Consider the following 5,730-nt stretch of genomic DNA (forward strand, 5'->3'; position numbering starts at 1 on the left):
TTGACCAGTGATACTAAACAATTTTTCAGCAGTTTGTTCTACACTCCTCTGTATTGCAGCTTCACCTGCAAGCTAGGTCTCCTCATGGTGGACATAAATGTTTGCTACAACCTGGATTACATAACTTGCTTTTTCAATACAGGAAGAGGCTGCTTCCCAAAACCAATGAATAAATTGCTTCACTATGATTGGAGCATCCTGAATCAATCATTGCCACCAGGGGATTACCATATACTAAGTAATGTATTAGAGTTACATAAAGCAATGTCATACATTTCTAGTGCCAAAAGAAATTAATGGTATATGCATTTTTGTTGTTGCGTTTATTGAAAGACATACATATTTGAGTGGTATTAGTGTGACAGTTATGGATCCTGGGCTTCACTAATCTACCTCAGATTCTATATTACCAAGTTTATCTGTAATTCTCTGGATTCAGTTCTGAAATGTAAATCTTCTACTTGTCCCCCATTCAGTATTATGTTCATTATGAGAATGGAGTGCATGTCAAGGGTAATATGATAATGGCCAGTTGGCTTTATATTTGTCATATGTGATCCCTGTGAGAATAACCTACAAACATCATTTGTTGATTATCTTTTAGAAATGGCATTTTAACATAGACAACCTTTTGGGAATCCCTTTGAAGACTTCAATTTCTACTGTATGAAGGAAATTGAAATCAACATAATGGAATTAAAAAACCAAAACCCCCAAAACCACACTCTTAATTTTTTTAAATTATGTTTTAACAATAGTCACTTCTTAAAGTTTTGTCATGTTTTCACAAAGTAAGACACTGCATTTATCAGGATCAGTCTCTCTTACTTACCGACACTTTGAAACTTTTAGCAGCTGGACAATTCCTGATAGTAGATTTGAAAGTGAGGGTTGTCATAACTAGTCATCACATCAATCAATAAATCATTCAATCTCTTTTTAACCAAAGTTATATTTTTGTGCCAGTAATAGAAGGAATGTATTATTTCCCCAAAACATATTCTATTTACCGGCCACATTTTGGAAATAAAGTTATTTCATTGATATTCATGCACTTCTAGTATAAATGTTTATATAGTTCAATTAAGAAAGTTTCTATGTCTGTAAATTGACAAGAGATATACAATGTATACTTTTTAAAAACTACTAGAAAGTAGTGACTTTCCAGAGTTTTTGTGAGAAAGTACCTGGTTCAGAATCCGGCACTAACTCAGTATGCAATAAAATAGACCCTTATTTTGTTGCTATTATAATGATTGCCTTTCAATTTTATGCTTTTATGGCATAATCAATTTTTAAAATTTTATTGAGATACAATTGTCATAGAGCACTGTGTAAGTTTAAGGTGTATAGCATAATGATTTGACTTACATATATCATGAAGCGATTACTACAAGTTTAACATCATTATCTCATACAGATCTGTCATCTCATATAGATACGAAAAAAAGAAAAAGAAAATAATATTTTTTCCTTGTGATGAGAAGGATCAATTCTCAAAAACTTTCACACATACCAAATATATGGAATGCTTCACAAATTTGCATGTTATCCTCTACAGGGTCATGCTAATCTTCTCTGTATCATATTAATTTCAGTATATATGCTGCCAAAGCTAGCACAATCTATTTTTTTAAATGCCTATTTCAGTAGACCTTCCATGTTTACCAGACAAAACAATTCTTTTTAAAAAATTCTATATTTCTTTACAGTGAATTAAGTAATGAGGAAGTGATATTCTGTGGTGTATTTTACTAACCAACAAAAGATGAGAGTCTTTCTGAAATATTTATTTTAAGCCTCAGAATTTAAACATTGGACATTTGCTTCTCTGGATCATTCTCAAGATCAAACAATAAACAGTTTGATTTGACGTATTTCCTTTTTGGTGTTTGCTACATCTGTTATAACATAACAAACAATGGTAGAACTTGATGAGAATTTGGAGGAGGATGTATATAAATAAACTGAATTTCAACTTGAAAGTTATTAATTTTACCTTGCTATTAAAATAGAGGTAACATTTATTATAGTATCTATCGGCCAAACAGCATATTTCAAATAATGGCTTCATGATCAAAATAATATCTTAAGTGGGTTAGGTACATAACCAATGTAATCTCAAGGTCACTGTTTTACTAAAAACTCATCTAGCAATTTAAATGTCCTAACTCTTCAAATTTTTGAAGACTAAATTTAATCACCCATAGAGGCAAAATTTCCCCCCAATAATATTACTTTTGAAGTACTTAACCTTTAACATAGGGTCAGCTGCCTCTTAGCTTAAAGGCTTTATCATATTTCTTTTCAGTGTACTTTATATCTAGCTATTTTCCATTCAAATAAGTGCACTCAGGCAGATATACTGGTTTTCCAGCCTGTAATAGAGATAGTAGTCATCCACTCCTCTTAATTTGCTAACTGAAAAAAGAACTTTCAGGATTATATTTGACAGATTTTAATACACAAAGGGCTCATATTGACCCCTAAAATAGCAGATGGAGAGAGAATGATCTCCTAAAGTAGCCACCTTAGTTATAAACTGTATTTTAATTGCCTTCATCAGAGTTGTTATTGACTCTAGCTTTAAATGGGATTGCTGGTCAGAGTTGGTAATAAAGTTTTTTTTTTTTTTTTCTTTTCTGATTATTTCCTAAGCTATTCAAGGTTTGGAATCCAAACACTCCTACTTGGAGTAAATAGAAAATAAATAAAGTCTAATGAGGACAAAGCCAGGCCCTCCCCCCAAATTATTTTGAATGGTATATTGCTATGGATGTCCTGATTTCCACTTTTAGAAAGTTTTTATAAAGCAAGATTCAAATGTTGTGGTCATTTCTTTTTCTTCTTCTTTTTTTTTTTTTTCGGTACGCGGGTCTCTCACTGTTGTGGCCTCTCCCGTTGCGGAGCATGGGCTTCAGACGCACAGGCTCAGCGGCCATGGCTCACAGGCCTAGCCGCTCTGCGGCATGTGGGATCTTCCCGGACCGGGGCACGAACCCGTGTCCCCTGCATAGGCAGGCAGACTCTCATCCACTGCGCCACCAGGGAAGTCCTGTGGTCATTTCTTAAACTAAATCAGTCATGTAGTCAATAAATATTTATTGAGGAACGACTCGGTGTCAGACACTTTTCTGAGGCAAGCAGTGGACAAGAGAGGCAAAGACTTTCCTTTCTGGAGCTCACATTGTAGAGAGACGGATAGGTGGATTTTAGATCGAGTAGTTAGCAAAATGAGGAAGAAAACAAATATTTTTATTTTACATGATAAGTGTTATTAAAAAGAAAAAAACATATTCTGACATACTGAGGGGATACATTTTAGATTTGGTGGTTCAGAAAACCCTTCTCTAGAAGAAATATTAGAGATGTTTTCTGATGAGTACTGTCCGTATGACCAGCTGCAGGTAGAACATTCCAGGCAAAGGGAATAAAAAAATAAAATAAAGTAGCTCATGGGAATATTTATATTTGATCAAAATGTGAACCACGGAGGTTTGATGATATTTAAATTTTTGAAATGTCCTAAAAATATATGAATGTAGTGTTTTAAGGTGGGTTATCTAAGGGATAAAAGAGTTTCCAGTGACTTCAGAAAAAGACGTAGGAGAGCCATCTTGAACCTAATTTTCTTGTTCAATCCCATTGTAACGAAATTTATTAATCCGAGTGTTCAGTTATCACTAACTATCTCTTTCTTCATAGGACAGAAGCTCAATTATTTCAGCTGTCACATTTTAAGTGATCCTCTAAACTACTATTACAAACTATTTAAAAATATTTTTGATTTTCTCAACCCACAGTAAGAAACAGTCTTTATCTTGCAACCTAGTACACACACACACACACACACACACACACACACACACACACACACACACACACAAGAGGCACGTGCACATATAGCTGAAAAATGTTTCACAAAACAATGCTTTCGGTTTCCATGGGTGATGAGCTCTAGTATTTTTTATCATTTCATTTTAAAAATTGCTTCTTGCAACTTACTGAACTGATTTCCTGAGCCACCAATAGGTCTCAATTGAAAGAGTGTTCTAAATGTTATTCAGCAATATGAGCACTCTGATCTATATATTAAAAACAAAAGACAAAGAGCTAGACCAATTACTATAGGCTAATTAAAGTTATTTATACTTTCAGGGAAAAAATTAGCACAGTTCTTCAATATTTTGACAAACACCAAATTCAGAAGAAAAAACAAAACTGAATTAACTTTTTCTTTGCCCAGCAACATTGTAACTTTGTATTTGCTAGGCAAGAAATGCTTATATTTAATGAAGTAATATAAAGAATTCCCTTACTTGTAAGAGAACTGATTTTCTTTGTCCTGGCCCCAGGTATTAGTCTCATTTAGGATGAGAAAGAAGTATTTAAGAATTTAGCAGGAGTGAACTCTAAATTATAGTAAAAGAACAAAAGATACCGGTTCTGAAATTTTATAACAGTGAATCTAACATTTAAAATAAACTTTTAACAGTAATATTTGAAATGTTTACTTAAATTTATTCTCAAATTTTTGACCACCTCAAGTTACAGTGTAACATAATAGAATATGCCAAAAGGAAGTCTCATACAAACAAATTTTGGCTTCAGAATACATATTGACACAGAAAACACTGGATGTTATGGAATTTACCCACAACCTACAATAAAAGAGTCAAGTCATTTTTGGAATGTATGGCTTTCAACCAACTGAAAGCCAGCCCTTGTGGTTCCTTCCCCATTTTCAACTCTGACATCTTAGAGCCTTTTTAAAAAATTTGTTACATTGAGAAAAAATTCTTAAATTGTTATGCATATACTGTAAAATCAAGATTGTATAAATGTGTAACCAGAAAGTCAAGTGAGTTCCACAGATTTAGGTAGGAAGTACTCAGACATTGTACATAGGCAAACCAGGGGCCTTGCAAGATGTCTTCTAATTTTTAGGGAGTAGTCCAACTCCTGCAATTTTGCTGGCTCCTTTTCTACTCTGGGTTACCCCAGGGTCAAGCCACCAACGCTGCTGCAAACATTTACAGACTCTATTGTAGATGTGGAAGGTTATGTGGCAGGGTTTCATCATGAATCCCACAAACTTCCCCATCTACTGACTCTGACCACTTGGCCTACTACATTCATGCTTACAAATTCCTTCCCAGGGCAATTAACACACTCCTGCCTTTGGCTCATGTAGGATAGTTCTACCACGTTCAGGCCTCTTGAATGGAAGACACCCCCAGCACCTGGTTTATCTTGAAGTTTCCTGACAACAGAAGGTCTCTCCCCTAAGAAATTCTTAAACACAACACAATATATATGCATGTTTTGAAAGCACCTTATGCATATCTGAAAAGATGCTTGATCAGCTGTCCCTTCACTTTTCTCCAAGGCAACCTCTGCATTAAGCTCTGGTTGAACTGCAGGCTGCAGATACTTTTGTACTTAGGGAGGAGAAATTTTCAACAAATTCACAAATTTTATCTTGGTGTTTTAAAGAAGAGGTGTCCACATATTTTCATGGTGGACCACATGATCAGAGATCCACATATATAAGCTTTTTTGTTTTGTATGTTTTTTTCTTAAAACAACTTTACTGAGGTGTAATTTACATAGAATAAACTGCACCAATTTCGAATATACAGTTACATGTGTTTTAACACATTTACACACCTGTGTAACCATCAACATAATCAAGATCATGCTCTAGACACTCACATAAATGAAATCATA

At 34.3% G+C, this 5,730-nt stretch overlaps 1 non-coding gene across 1 annotated transcript; it reads right to left on the reverse strand.

Annotated features, from left to right (window-relative positions):
* Positions 1-1,517: 1,517 nt before the first annotated feature.
* LOC132413433 (U6 spliceosomal RNA) lies at positions 1,518-1,622 on the reverse strand. Its single transcript, XR_009516731.1, has one exon. It is a non-coding gene; the product is annotated as a U6 spliceosomal RNA (small nuclear RNA).
* Positions 1,623-5,730: the final 4,108 nt, after the last annotated feature.

This window comes from Delphinus delphis, chromosome 17 (assembly GCF_949987515.2).
Source record: "Delphinus delphis chromosome 17, mDelDel1.2, whole genome shotgun sequence".
NCBI classification, from domain to species: Eukaryota; Metazoa; Chordata; class Mammalia; order Artiodactyla; family Delphinidae; genus Delphinus; species Delphinus delphis.